The sequence below is a fragment of the Vulpes lagopus genome, chromosome 14 (assembly GCF_018345385.1).
Source record: "Vulpes lagopus strain Blue_001 chromosome 14, ASM1834538v1, whole genome shotgun sequence".
Lineage (NCBI taxonomy): Eukaryota > Metazoa > Chordata > Mammalia > Carnivora > Canidae > Vulpes > Vulpes lagopus.
This window is the reverse complement of record NC_054837.1, coordinates 30240443-30254782: the sequence shown is the minus strand read 5'-3', so window position 1 is coordinate 30254782 and position 14340 is coordinate 30240443. Positions and strand designations below refer to the sequence as shown.

At 53.4% G+C, this 14340-nt stretch overlaps 1 protein-coding gene and 1 long non-coding RNA gene across 13 annotated transcripts in view; one reads left to right on the top strand and one right to left on the bottom strand.

Annotated features, from left to right (window-relative positions):
• The window catches only part of PITPNM2 (phosphatidylinositol transfer protein membrane associated 2), a 141339-nt gene that overhangs the window by 54802 nt on the left and 72197 nt on the right, over positions 1 to 14340 (top strand). Inside the window, exon 1 of one of the 12 annotated variants that reach the window (XM_041729041.1) lies at positions 7835 to 8611. The exons of the other annotated variants lie outside the window; for them this stretch is intronic. The gene's annotated coding sequence lies outside the window, so the exon portion shown is untranslated. Of the gene's footprint in view, positions 1 to 7834; positions 8612 to 14340 lie in introns of those variants that run through there. 12 annotated transcript variants of the gene reach the window in all.
• LOC121475626 lies at positions 1064 to 9337 on the bottom strand. Its single transcript, XR_005983788.1, has 3 exons — positions 8596 to 9337; positions 2922 to 3045; positions 1064 to 2329 (listed from the first exon to the last, which is right to left on the bottom strand). It is a non-coding gene; the product is annotated as an uncharacterized LOC121475626 (long non-coding RNA).

Here is a 14340-nt window from a genome sequence, read left to right as displayed (position 1 = left end):
GCCAGGAAGGGAATAGAGTAGATAGAGGTAGGGGGTTTGAGATAGCATGTTCAGAGAGGACCTCTCTACGGAAACATGTGTAAACTTAGGAAACAAATCATGTAATATCTGGAAAGAGGGAACAACAGGTGCAAAAGCCCTGAGGTTGAACTATTGTTGGCAAGTCTGAGGAACAGTGGAGAAGCCAGGGTGTCTGGAACTGCAGGAGAGAGGGGAGGTACTAGGCAATGGAGAGTCAGGGGCCTGATCTTGGTGGACTTGGAGGTCATGGTAGAGACTCTGGTCTTGACTTTAAGTGCAAAGGGAGTTGCTGGAGGGTTTGAGGTAGAAGAGTGACATATTCTGTTTACATTTTTCAGAGCTCACTTTGGCCTCCCTGTGGAGCCTGGAGTGGCAGCAGGGAGACCAGATTCAGTCTGCAGTAGCCTACCCCTCTGGTGACTTAGAGGTTTGGAGATATTCTTTAGAAAGTGGTGAGGTGGGGTGGTGGTGGGAAGGGACACACAGGTGACTCAGTCAGTTAAGCACCTGACTCTTAATCTCTGATCAGGTCTTGATCTCAGGGTCGTGAATTCAAGCCCCACATTGGGCTCCACGAGAAAAGAAAGTGGTGTAGAGGGGAGTGAATGGCCTTTGAGAAGGATATCCCTTGCTGTGCACAGAGAATCCCCCACCAACCAGGGCCCCCATGTCCCTCTGGAAGGGTGAGGGCCTTCAGGTGTCTCCTGAGTCTCTGAGCTGCTGGGAGAGGCAGAGCCAGGGTGTGGAGATACTCCTCCCCCCCCTCCCCCCCCCCCCCCCCGCTGCACCCCACCCTGGGTTTGGAGGGGCTTAATTGCATGCTCCAGTGCTGACCAGCACAGCTGTCTGAGCAGAAAGTATGCAGATCCTGGACTTGACCTTGAAGACCTTCGAGAGAAACCAGGCCGGTGCAAGCCTGCTGTGGGCTTCCCTGAGGGACCTGCCCTGAGAACTTTACCACCAGCTCCCAGGGACACACGTAGTTTGTCAGAGCTGAGTCAGCTGGCGGGGGTTCTACTACTGCTTGCCTGGGGCTTCTCCCTCTACCCCCTCTACCCTCCTCCTTCCTTCCATCCCTCTCCAGAAATTTTTCCTTTCCCAAACAAAAACTCTGTCCTCATGAAGCGCTAACCCCCTCACTGTCCCTCCTGCCATCACCACCATTCTACTTTCCATCTCCACGAATCTGCCTACTGCAGGCACCTCCTAGAAGTGGAATCATAAAGAATTTGTCCTTTTATGTCTGCTGACTTTGACTTTGCGTAACGCTTTCAAGGTTCGCCCATGCTGTTGGGGGTGGACTTTTTAGCAGCTGCACGCCTGCCCCTGCCCTGGGAGGTACAGAGGGGAAAGGGAAAGAGCAGCGCAGGCCCTGGATAAAGTAACTCACATCATCCCTGTGCCCAAAGGCTTTGGCTGTCTGCACTTTCCATGTGGGTGCACCTCAAAACCAAGGCCCCTATCTAGTATTTAGTCCTCCACAGTGCATGTGACAACTTGAGTCCTGGGCCAGCCAGGTGGGTCCCATCTCAGGCTCATTTTTCTCCTCTGTGTACTGGATCTTGTGTGCTGACTCTCCAGTCCCCTTTGACCTCATTCAGTTGGCTGAAGCCCTAGCCAGCCTAGACCTGACCCTCATGTGCCAGGCTGACCAGGGGCAGGAGGAGGAGGAGGAGGAGGAGCAGTACTTCTTAGACTATAGCTTTTTTATTTATTAAAAATTAATTAAGGGACTTTGATGTATCAGGACTTAAGAGAGGTTGACAGGTCACATGGTCTCTGAAAGCACAGGGCTGGTAATCCATTTAAAAAAACATTTTCTTATTCTTCTTTTTAATTTAATGGAGGAAATCATTAACTGGGAAATTGGTAGAACTGATTTATTCCTGTTTTGGGGAGGGGGAGTGGAAGAGAAAAATCTGCTCTAATTGCTGCTTGTTCTAGAAATATGTCAGCAAAATATTCCCATTAGCTGGGCCTGGCATGAGTGGAGTCAGGGCACCAAGCTTTCTTTCCTTCATTTACATCCTTCTGTCCTCTGAGTGAGAACAGGGGCTCTCTGTGGACTCAGGTGGGTGGCTGTGATGTCCGTGATGTCCATCTGTAGTGACACATCTTAGAGATCCCAGCAGACCTGGCTTGGCTTCTGGGGCATGTCCTGCTGGGGGCCCTGATGCCTAAGAGCCCCAGGGATCTCATCCTCAGGCCCTCATTCCCAGGAACACAGGACCAGGACCCCCGTCTGGGAAAAAGGACTACGTGCCTCTAGGGCTCCATCCGGTTCCAAGGGGAGGCAACTGGGTTCACCCTAAAAATAACCAAACATGCAAACAACTTCAACACGCAAATACTTTTCATATCTGTGGGCCAAATAACTTAAAGGTACAGCTGTTTTTCCACTGTCCCAATCTGTTTGTTTTTCCTGAGCTGGGAAGAGCACTGACGTGGTCTGGGGCTCTTCTGGGGTCACTGTCTTCCAGCACAGTGACCTGGCTAGACCTGCTTGAGGTCTGGCGGGCACTGAGGCTGAGCCATGGGCTCTTGGCTGCTGCCCTTTCCCAGACACCTCCTGCCTTGGGGCAGCCTGAGTCTGGCAAGAGGTGAACACCCCCCACCCCACACTGCCTGTCACCCCTTCAGGCTTGCTGCATGTATGGAGTGGTCTGCCTTACTTCCATTTTCCAAGCTTGTCTGGCCCAGAACTTGGGTAAATGAGTTCTCAGAAAGTAGGAGGTTATAAATAGGCAAGATGTGGAGAAGATGAAAGGCAAAGGACCACCAAGGTTGTGAGCCCCAGATGGATCCCAGGTCTCCCGGATCCCTGCCAGAAACAGCTGCCCTGCTGGGGGGCAGCCTCCCTGGTCCACTGGAGGAACTGGATGCTCCAGGCCTTTGCTCACCTCTGTCTCTCCCGACTCCCATGCACTGCACCAGCTGTTGTGAGCTTCAAAGCAAATTGTCTCATCCATGGTGGGGCACTCAGCCTGTCCCTTTAACGATCCTCCCATAGACCTAGTGCCAAATCTGGGGAGAAAGCCCATTAAGTGGGGTAGTCCCACAGTACCCACCCCCAAGAATGGTAGTCATGAGACTGCAGGGGAGCAGTGTGGGGAGGGGCCACCATCCCTGGGAGTTGGGCCACAGTCATGGGAGGAGCAGGCCCAGACCTATAGATGACTAACCTCTACAGAGTATTCATTCATTCATTCATTCATTCATTCATTCAGAAGTTTCATTCAGTACCTACTTGGTGCCAGGTGCTCTTATAGGCCCTGGGAGTACAGAATACAACCAACCCAAATTCCTGCCCTTACAGAGCCTCATTGCAGTGGGAGAGAGGTTTTTTTTTTTTTTTTTTTTTTTTTTTTTTTAAGATTTTATTTATTTATTCATGATAGTCACAGAGAGAGAGAGAGAGAGAGAGGCAGAGACACAGGCAGAGGGAGAAGCAGGCTCCATATAGGGAGCCCAACGTGGGATTCGATCCCAGGTCTCCAGGATCACGCCCTGGGCCAAAGGCAGGCGCCAAACCACTGCGCCACCCAGGGATCCCCCTTTTTTTTTTTTTAAATAATGTACTGCACCATAAGCCAGATACAAAAGGACAAATACCATATAATTACATTTATATAAGATACCCAGAGGAGTCAGATTTGTGGGGGCAGAAAGTAGAGGGGTGGGTGCCTGGGGCTGGAGAGGGAAAGTGAGGGGTTCCTGGTAAAAGGGGACAGAGCCTCAGTCTTTGTAAGATGAAAGAGTTCTGGAAGTGGACGGCGGTAGAGGCCGCATAAGAGTATAAGTATGCTTAATGCCACGGAACTGGACACTTAAAAATGGTTAAGATGGTAAATTTGATGTTATGTATGTTACCACAATTTGAAAAAAACAAAAATAAAAAGAAGAAGAAAGAAGAAGAAAGAAGAAGAAAGAAAGCAAGAAAGAAAATAGGTGGTGTCTTTAATAAGGATGGAAGCTGTGGGACTCTTGGGTGGCTCAGTGGTTGAGCGTTTGCCTTCAGCTCAGGGTGTGATCCTGGGGTTCTGGGATCGAGTCCCATATTGGGCTCCCTGCATGGAGCCTGCTTCTCCATCTGCCTGTTTGTTTCTGCTTCTCTCTCTCTCTCTCTCTGTGTCTCTCATGGATAAATAAATAAAAATCTTAAAAAAAAAAAAAAGGATGGAAGCTGTGATGTAAGTGAGAAGGGTCAGGGGAGTGCAGGAGTGGGGTTAAGGTCAAGGACAGCCTTAGTGAAAATGGGCCCAGAGCAAAACGCTGCAAGAGGGGAGGCAGAGGGAAGGCCGGTACTGATGCTGGAGGTACTGACATGGGAGGTACTGACATGGGAAGTGCTGATGTGGGAGGTACTGGTGCCGGACGCAGTCAGTGTGGCGCCTGAGTGGATGAGACCAGGCCACTTGGGGCATAGGTTTGGAGGGCATAGGTTTGGCCATTCTGTTGGGGGAGGCAGGGGACTCTTGGGAAGCTAAGAGAAGGCTTTGCTGGGGCAGGGAATGGAGACAGGCTGGGGGTCCCTGTCCTCAGTAGCATTTCCCAGCTCCAGGTGACCACACCTGTTTGTGAGCTCACACCAGGAGCTGTGGTTCTTTGTGGCAAATTTTTCTGGGATGTTCCCTGTTGGTCTGCAGATGTCACTTCTCCCCCCCTCAGTGTGGGCAAGTTGGGGCAGGTCAGGGACAGGAGTGGTATGGCCTGGCTAGCTTTCAGTTGCTGCTGTTCAGGCTTTGAAGCTGCATAGCTCCTTCCATCCCTGGGCCCTTGACCTGCCCTAGTGTGGGGACCCTCCTACCAGGGCTGCTCCAGAGTCCTCTGAGGAGGTCCATGCCGACTGGGCAGATCTGGGGGCTCGGCTTAAGCCCCTCAACTCTTCCTGCCTTGCCTGTGCTCCTCTAGCTGAGTCTGGGTTTCTGCTTCTGCAAAGTGAGAAGGTCAGATGGGATTCTGGTCTGGATTCTTGTCCAGCCTCTGTGCCTTCCAGAGCTTCCATGCACATATGGGAAAGTCTCCCTGGGTGCCCAGCCCCAGCCCAGCCTGGGACCGAGGACCTTCTGCATATTCTTGCAGGGGTCCCTGCTGTTACTTTAGGAATGGGGGGATGGTCTGTTCCAATCCTATAGCACTGGCCCAGACATTCCAGGGATGACCTCAGGAGTTGCTGGGGGAAACGGCAGGAGATGGGGTTCTAGAATAGAGGTCTGAGGCCAGTAGGGGCAGGAGGAGAGGTCAGTGGTTCAAGGATCCACGTCATTATGGAGTCCACTGAGCCCACTCCCCAGCTGGTGCCTGTTTTGTTCCCTGAGAGCCCCACCACCTGCCCTCTGTCCTTTTAGAGGGAGCCTTGGGGGGCCAGGCTGCAGACAGAAGCCTCTCTACCACCCATACGGCGGCGTGGGGTAAGTAGGGGAAAGAAGGAATGAAGGAGGAAGACTCTGGAGCTAGGTGCTTCGTCTGGGCAGGTGTCCCACCATCCCATCTCAATCAGTCCTTGGGGCGCTCCAGGACAATCACCACGAGCTCCATGTGACTACTCAATTTTAATTTTAAATTAAAGTGAGATGAAATTAAAATTTTTGTTTCCCAGTCGCAGGAGCCCCACTTCAGGTGCTCAGTAGCCATGTGGGGCTGGTGGCAGCCATATGAGATAGTAAAGACGTAGAACATGTCCGTCACAGAGGAAAGTTCCATGGGGCAGTGCCTGTCCTGTTTCTATAGCACAACCCCCACAATGGAGACTGTTGCCTCCATTTTATGGATGAAAAAGCTGAGGCCCAGTGTAGTGAACAGCTTGTGGTCATATAGCTGGTGGGCACCAGAGAGTACTTGAGCCCAGGTCTATCAGGTCTCAAAAGACAAATGTGGGGTTGGTGTGCTCATGTATCCTGATGCCCAGTATGCTGCTTCTCAGGACAGAGGAGGCCACGGCTCACCTGCTGGCCTCATACGGGCTCTGGGACCCCTGCCTCCTGTGCTCTGTTACTCAGTGGGGAGTAATCTTTGACAAAAAGGGAAATCAGGGATTAATATGCAGTTTGGAGCCTCCTTAGCCTGTACGCTTGAGACCAAGGGGCTTTAGGAGATGTCATGGAGAAACGTTTTTTTTTCAATTATTTTTTAAAGATTTTATTTATTTATGTGTGTGTGTGTGTGTGTGTGTGTGAGAGAGAGAGAGAGAGAGAGAGAGAGAGAGAGAGAGAACACAGAGGGAGAGGCAGGCAGAGGGAGAGGGAGAAACAGGCCCCCTCCTGAGCAGAGAGCCTGAGATCATGACCTGAGCTGAAGGCAGACACCCAATCAACTGAGCCACTCAGGTGCCCCCGAGAAACTCTTTTTAAAAATGAGACAGCAGGGCCGCCTGAGTGGCTCAGTAGTTGACCATCTGCCTTTGGCTCAGGACGTGATCCTGGGATCAAGTCCCACATTGGGCTCCCCTCGGAATCCTGCTTCTCCCTCTGCCTATGTCTCTCTTTCTCTCTCTCTCTCTCTCTCTCTCTCTCTCTCTCTCTCTCTCTCTCTCTGTCTCTCATGAATAAATAAAGAAAATATTTTTAAAAATAAAAATAAAAATGAGAGAGCAATAGCCAAAAGGTGGAAATAACCTACATATCCCTCAAAGGGTGAATGCATGTGGCGCATCCATCCAATGGGCTATTATTCAGCCACCTGCTACTACCTGAATGAGCCTTGCAAGCATGATGCTCTGTGAGAGAAGCCAGGCACAAAAGGCCACATATGATTCCATTTATATGAGATGTCCAGAATAGGTAAATATGTAGAGACGGAGTAGACGGATGGTTGCCAGGGGCTGGGCAGGCGGGGAAGGGAGAGCAAGTGGCTCTCCAGTTTGGAGGTATGAGAATGTTCTGTAACTAAAGAAGATGATTGCACAGCATCGCGAATGTACCACATGCCCCTGAATCATATACTTTTAAATGGTTAAAATGGTCAATTTTAGGTTATATGTGTTTTGCCAAACTAAAAAAGTGAGACAGAATGGCAGGATCTGGCTGGCGGGTGCATAGATGTTCTTTATAAAATGTTTTCAACTTTGCCATATGTTTGAACATCTTCATAATAAAGGGTTGGGGGGGAAAGTGAGAACAAGACTGGGAAGGGAGGGGCGCCTGACTGGCTCAGGATCATGAGTTCAGGCCCTGCGTTGGGCCTAGAGCTTGCTTATTTACTTACCTATGTACATAAAAATTTTAAAATAAATAAAAAGACCGAAGGGAGAATGTAAAGGCTGTGGCCGTCAGGCTGGACTCCCATGTGGGCCACCCTTTGGTCCATCTGTGTTAGAGCAGTGAAGCCAAGGCTTCTGTGCTGGCTTCAGGTTTTGGAGAGCCTTCATCCCAGTCGATCCCAGGGAGCAAGTAGAGGAGGGGTGTTAGGTGGTGTGCCCACTGTGGGGACGGGGCTCCCCAAAGTGGTAGTGTTTCCCAGTGCCCACACCCCCTCACTGTCCCTGGCCGTTGGGGTGTCCCAGTGCCTGGGAGTGCAGGTTGGGAGAGGGGGGTGGTGGGATCATCCTGCTTCATCATGAGGAACAGAGGCCCAGAGACACAGCTGGACTTGTCCTGCCACGTGATCTCCACAAGGAGACCCCAAGCCAGGCCTCCTAGCTCTCTCCCCAACCCCATTTCTGCTGCTCGGAGCATGAACAAGTCAGTGGCAAAGGCTAGTCCTGGAGTTGGGTTTTATATGGAAGCAGCAGAGCCACAGCAGGCAGGCAGGAGCAGGTGTTCTGGAGAGTTCCTTTTCCGTGCACCCCCACCCCGGCCCCGCCCTGGCCTTGTCCCTCTGCCTACTTGGCTCTGGGCAAAGGGGCCGTCTGCAGGGGACACACTTGTTCCTGAGAGTGGGAAATACGGCTGACACCCCTGAGGCCTGTGACCCAGGGTCGGGCCATTCTGATTTTTGGAAATGGGGAGACGGGTCCGCCGTGCCTCCGGGGACGCCAGGGCTCTGGGCCTTGCGCAAGCTGACGGAGGGGCTCTGGTGCCCTGTGGCGTGGCAGGAGGAGGGTACAGCTCGGGACTGGGCTGACCGGGCAGGAGCCCCAGGCCCTTCTCCCGAGGCCCGGGCTGGGGGCGGCTGCGCCTGGGGAGGGTGGGGATTGGCTCTCGGCTGACGCCTTCCCTCCTTCCTCCGGCATATGGCTCCTCCGCCCGCCTCAGGCTCTGCCAGCGGCTCCCCCTTCTCCATGGCAACTTAGCTCAGTGGTCCCAGTGGAGGAGAGAGAACCAATTCTCCCTCTTCCCTCCCTCCCTCTCCTCTCCCCACCTCTTCCTCCTGGCCGCCCTTCCTCCGCGTCCCTGCCAGCCCTGGGCTCCTGCCTGCCGGCCCGGCTGTCCATCCGTCCGTCCGTCCGTCCGTCCGTCCGCCCGCGCCTAGGGGCGCCCCGTCACCGGCATGGGCGGCCGGCGGGGCTGCGAGCCAGGGGCGGCGCCCTGAGGCCGGCAGCATGGGGAGCTGGGCAGACCTCACAGACACGGGGGGCTGCGGGACGAGCCCGGCCTTCGGCTCGCACACTCTGTCCCCTCTCTCCCCCTTCCTTACGTTTTCTTCCTGAAAGGTAATTTCCTGCGAAAACTGCCACAGCCTCAGGACGGGTTATTAGCGGGGAGCTCCGCGTGATCACGTGGGCTGCTTGTTTTCTCCGAGTAGCTGGGATGGAGCGAGCCGGGAGGGAGAGGCACGGCCTGCCTGCCTCGGGGAGGGCGCTCGGCACACGCGGGGTGTAGGGCCCCAGGCGGCTCCTGCCTCCTGGTGCTTGGTCCTGCTGCTGCTTTCCCCATGTAAGCGCGACATCGCACAGGCAGTGCGCTGTCCTGGACCTGGTCCGACCGGGGGAGGGGACGTGCTGGGGCACGCACACGCACCCCAGATGGGGCAAGGCTCCCCAGGGGCCCTGGCCAGCTACCTGTCTCTGCCCAGTTCACTCTCACCTGAAAACGGAGTTCAGTGGGGGAATGTTTTGTCCCCGTAACCCGGAATCTCCGAGAGGATGGTGCAGCGAGGAGCATCTGCTGGCTGGCTCCTGGCAGCACAGGCGTCCCGGGCAGCGCCGCCATCTGTTTGGGACAGTCCCTCGGCAGAGTTTGTTTCACGCGGGGTTTTAAGACCGCTGCCCAGTGGGTCAGCATTCTGTCCTGTCCTCCCCACTTCCAGCCTCAGTGCTCAGATGGCTTCTGGATGGCTTGCCTGGAGGGACTCGCTGAGGTGCCCTGGGGCATTCTTCAGATCTGAGCCCAGGGGGGGGGGCAGGCAGCTCCGTCCCTGGCCACCGTGGAGGGACGAACCTCCCATTGTCAGCTAGAACATCTATGTCGATGGAAAGTGAGGCCCAAAGGGAATGGCTTTAGCGCCCAGTCCTTAGAAGCCACGGGCTGAATGGTGTCTGCGAAGCCCTGTGTTATCTTTAAATAGAAAGCGGCGCCAAGTGGCCTGTCTGACTCACGGGGAAGCTTCAAAGTTCGGTGCAGGTATGAGGAAAAAAGCTCGAGACCCTGAAGGTGGCGCCTCACACGGGGGACTACACCGGCAGGTATGTGCCTTAAGTCAGGTTCCCGGGCGTCTGGCGGGTTATGTATTCTGTTTCAGTGTCTTCTCTGACAATTGCTTTAATAACAAATCAGCCTCGAAGGTGGCCCGACACAGGGCTCCCCGTCTGGTTCTGTGGCCAGGTCTCTTCCAACCGTGTTGGCGCATCCCCCGAAGCCCCGTTTCTCCCAGGCTGCCCCGGACTCCCGAATTCTGGGTGCTTCCCTCTGATAATCAGGTTGGTTCCTGTTGGGCTGGGTAAGAAGAATGCTTTTGTGTCTGCAGACATCTGTGCTGTCTTGCTTTCCCTTCGCTTTGAGCCTGGAGTCTGTCACCGAGACCCTCCTGGCATCTGGGTGCTGTGCAGGCTTCTTAATGACATTACCCGAGTCTGGACTCTTGTCAGTTCGCTGTAAATTCTGATAAGTTTCTGAGTTGTGTGATGGGTGGGGAGGCAGTGTGCTGGTTTTGTTTGGTTTGCTTTTGGTTTGCTGGCGAATCGAGTATCTGATGCGACATGAAAGAGGTCTGCCCCATGAGTGGTGGCAATCCACTCTTGTCTCTGCTCCCCCCCGTGTGCTGCAGTGGAGGTGACCCTGCCCTGGGGTCTCTCCTGTGCATTCAGGGTGGGGGGGTTGCTTTAGTGATACACATGTGTGTTTGGTTGGCAAGGGCAGGGCTGGCGTTGGAGGAGGGAAGGTCTGCTCCACCAACCCACCTGCTTTCATCCAAAGTGAATCCTGAGCGCTCTGTGCCAGCCTCCTCCTTCGGGTCCCCCAGCACAATGAGCCAGCCTCCTTCCTTAGTGTAATTTCACGTAGCAGTGACTTACTTGAAAGCTTTGTAAAGAGCTGTAGAGGGTGTGAGAGCAGGTCGGAGAGGTGGGAGCCCTGGCTGCCGATGCTCCAGCCAGAGAAAGCGTGGAAAGCTCATTCCAGGAAAAGTGGAATAATCAACCATTGGCCGGCTTTCAGGCGGTGAGTGACTCTCTCTTCTTTAATTCCACAGGAGCACTGGGATTCAGGGAAGGGTTCCGTGGGAAGCCTGGTGGTTCAGACAGATCTCCCGAGGCTCTGAGAGGAAAATTTGTTTTATTTTCCTCTGAGTGCTGGCATCCACCATCCAGGCTGTGCCAGGCAGGATGGCAGCACTGGCTCAGCGTCAGGGATTCTAGGACTCAGGACCACGTCCACCTGAGAAGTTGAGCTGATGCCCCAGCCCAGTTCTGTGCCCAGCTTGGAGAAAATCTGTTGGCGGTGGCTGTTGATATGCATGACACAAATGGTTTAAGAAAGTGAGCAGGAGAAAAGCTCATGAATATTAACAATCCCGATCTGCCTTGTGATGTTCCCTAACACACACACACATGCATGCATGCAGTTACACACGTACACTCATACACACATACATACTGTCTGCACACAGGCAATCACACACGTGCACAATCACCACCACATGCACACGTATGTGTAGCCACACATATGCACACACCCCCATATACACAGTCACACACATTCACACTCACACCCTCATGCACACACACATATACAGTCACATGTGTGCACACTCACACACACAGATACATTTTCTCCCTCTACTGTCGGGGCTGCATGTACCAGTTGACATTCTGCTCTGCTTGTGATAGTGTGATCTCCTACAAACGGCCCTGATATGGTTAGGGTTGTACAGCTGTCCCTTTTATGCATTATTTTGTAGCTCTGTGACTTACCTGAGTGAGACAGGCCATTCCTACCCACTTCTGGATGGAGATGCCTCCCTCTCTCACTGCTCCTCCTTCCCATGCGCCCCTGGGCTGCATTGTCAGATGTATCACAGAGATTGGCACGTTTGTGTTTCCAGGGAAAGCCCCTGGCTGCCAGCTTTCCATCCTGGGCCTCTGAGTGTCTTAAGCCAAAAGGAAGGGGAGTTGTCAAGAGATACTGCTAAGCTGAAGATGTACTGAGCAAGGCCTTGTGTGTGCACATGTATCCACTCTCTGTAGTGTTCATATGTGGCTTCCTTGGCTTTGCTTCCCATGTTCTCCCCATTTCTGGTTCATTTCTCAGAACACAGTCTCAGCAGACTCTGTCCCCCCACCCTTGCCGGCACCTCCACAAATCTCATCTAAGTTAACAATCTTCAGCCACTTTCAAAGTGGTGTGGTTCCATTTTACATACAAGCAAACTGAGTCTCAGAGGGGTTGAGTAACCCACCCAGGGAAGTCGGAGTGTGAACTCAGACTCATTCATTCATTCATTCATTCATTCATTCATTGGGTCCTGTGCCACCAAACTTTTGGATGAAGAATAATAGTCCATCCATCCCAGTTGTCTGAGGAGAGGAAAGGAAAAAGAAAGAAGCAGAGAGCAGACCTTGAAGGGGGTGGCAGCCCAGGGCCTGAGTGGGGAGCCCCTCACTGCCGGCCATCCAGCCCCCACCACGCACACTCCTGCTTGGAACTCGAGGGCCAACAATGCACCGTAGAGAGCCTCCATCACTTAGTCCAGACCCGCTCTTTATTTTGCTTTCTTTTAATAATGTTTCTGGCATCATCACATCATCATCGGTAACACAGTCTGCAGAGCAGGGTCTGTCTGTTTTATGCTGAGAACTTAGCTGTGGGTGGCTCGATGTAGTAGGAGAAGCCCTGCATATCAGGAGACCGAGCCTCAGTTTCCTCCTCCTTCACACACCTCAGCATGCAGGAGGTGGGTGTGAGGGTGCCTGGTGGTGACCCCCATGAATGGGCATGGGGGACAGGGGTGGGGTTGTGATTATGCCCTTGGACTTGACGGTTCAGAACAGACTGTGAGTGTCAGTTATAGCGATAGAGTGTATGCATATAGATGTGCAGATAGCACTCAAATGGTAAAGCAAATGATTTAAACAGTGGTGCTGGGGTGAGGGTATATGAAAGTTCTCGCGTTATATGTGCAACTTTTCTGTAAGTTAACAGTTATGTGAAAAAAAAAGATTTAGGCAATTTGAGGGCTTTTCCCCAAAGGTAGATGGAATAGTGACATAACAGAGGAGGGTTTGTACCTCAGGGACCCACAAGAAGCCAGATGGATAAGCCCGATGGCTGGGAGGAGAGAGAGCCATCGGGGTGAAACTTCTAGGCCATGGCAGCGGTCCTGGACAGGAGGGCCTCTGAAGTCAGGCTCCTCCCTGGCTCCCTCCCTGGGCTCTGTGATGGGGCACCGGGCTGGGATGCCTTCCCCAGAGCCCCTGCCTGGTGATTCTAGTCTCTTCTTCCATAGGATACAGCCTGCTGCCTGCCCCAGGCCCAGAGAAAATTGTTTATAACTCTTGATGGTTTCTTGATGGGATGCTGGTTTAACCTGTGGTTGCAAATGTGCCCATTATGTCAGCCCTGTGGCTCTCTGAGCCGCTTGGGCTCCTGAGAGCCCCTTGCAGTAGATGGCCATCCTCTGATCCTTGAGGCAGTTGTGGGGAGAGACTGGTAGACCTCCAGTCCTGCCCCTGCTACCTCTCCATGCCTCCATCATCTCCCCGACAAAGCCCAGCTTGGTGGGAGTGAATGAGCCAGGCACCTGACGTGCTCTGTTCAGTCCAGCCTGGCAGCAGCTGCCCAGTGTGTACCTCGATTTTCCCCTCCTTGTTGCCATAGCGAGAGAAACTTTCTTTACCAAGTCCCCATCACCTCTCTGAAAGCTCAGAGGGCAATAGGGAGAACAGGAGGTGGCACCCCAGAGGAGTGCTGGGGTATCAGGCCACCTCAAGCTTGTCTCCCACTCTGAGCTGTATACCTGGCGCTGGAGGAGAGCAGAGAGTGAAAGCAAGTCAGAAAGACTCTGTCCTGACCCCCACTCTGCCATCAGCCTGGCCGTGAGACCTTAGAGAATCCCCTTGGCCCCTCTGAACCTCAGTTTCCTGGTTTATACAACAGAGTTCACAGCACGTGCCCTCTGGAGACTGGGAAGGACAAAGGAATGGTGTGAGCCCGAGCACAGTGTTCCAAGCCGGCATCCCCTCTTGGCCTGTCACTTTGTGTCCTTGTGAAGCACTTCACAGCTTTCTAGGCATGGGCACACCATTATCACAGCCTGTGTCTGTGATCAAGCTTTGTCACGGCTGTGGCAGGCTGCACAGACAGGGAACCCAGGGATGGTTAATTTTTAAAACACTCTTGCCACCTGGTTGCATTTGCCTGCTGGCTTTGCATGCTTAGCTGCATGGCTGAAGGCCTTCCCCATGACTCCAGGCTCCTGGGATGGGTAGACTGGGAGGTAGGGGCTGACCTGGGATGGCCAGAAGAGCAAGGCTTGTTAGCCATGGGCTGGAGTTTGAGTTCATCTTCTGTGACCTACAGAAATTGCTAATCCCAGGAACCTTAGATTCCCTCTGTGCAGAACAGGGCTGTGGGGCAAGAACGTGAGACTGTGCTTGCCTGGCCCGCAGGAGTACGGTGACGGGGTGACTGCTTTTCAGGGCTCTCCTCCAGCACAGGACTTAAAAATGGATTGGTTTCAAATAGCTACTCTGTATCAAAGACTGTCCTCTTATGATCAGGGCCAGGCCAGCTGCTGCTTTTCATCCTCTCAAATGTTTGGAAGGCCAGTGCAGCGTTGCAGCCAGGGGGACCTTCTGTCAGGAGGCGTGGTCACGAAGCTGCCCGTGGCCTGGAAGATGAAGCCTGGGCTCTGCCAGCCACCTGAGCTCACATGACACAGCAGGGTTGCTGAATGGGGAAACCAAGGCACAGGGGTGTGCCCCAGTTGGAGCTGCTCTTGGCCACA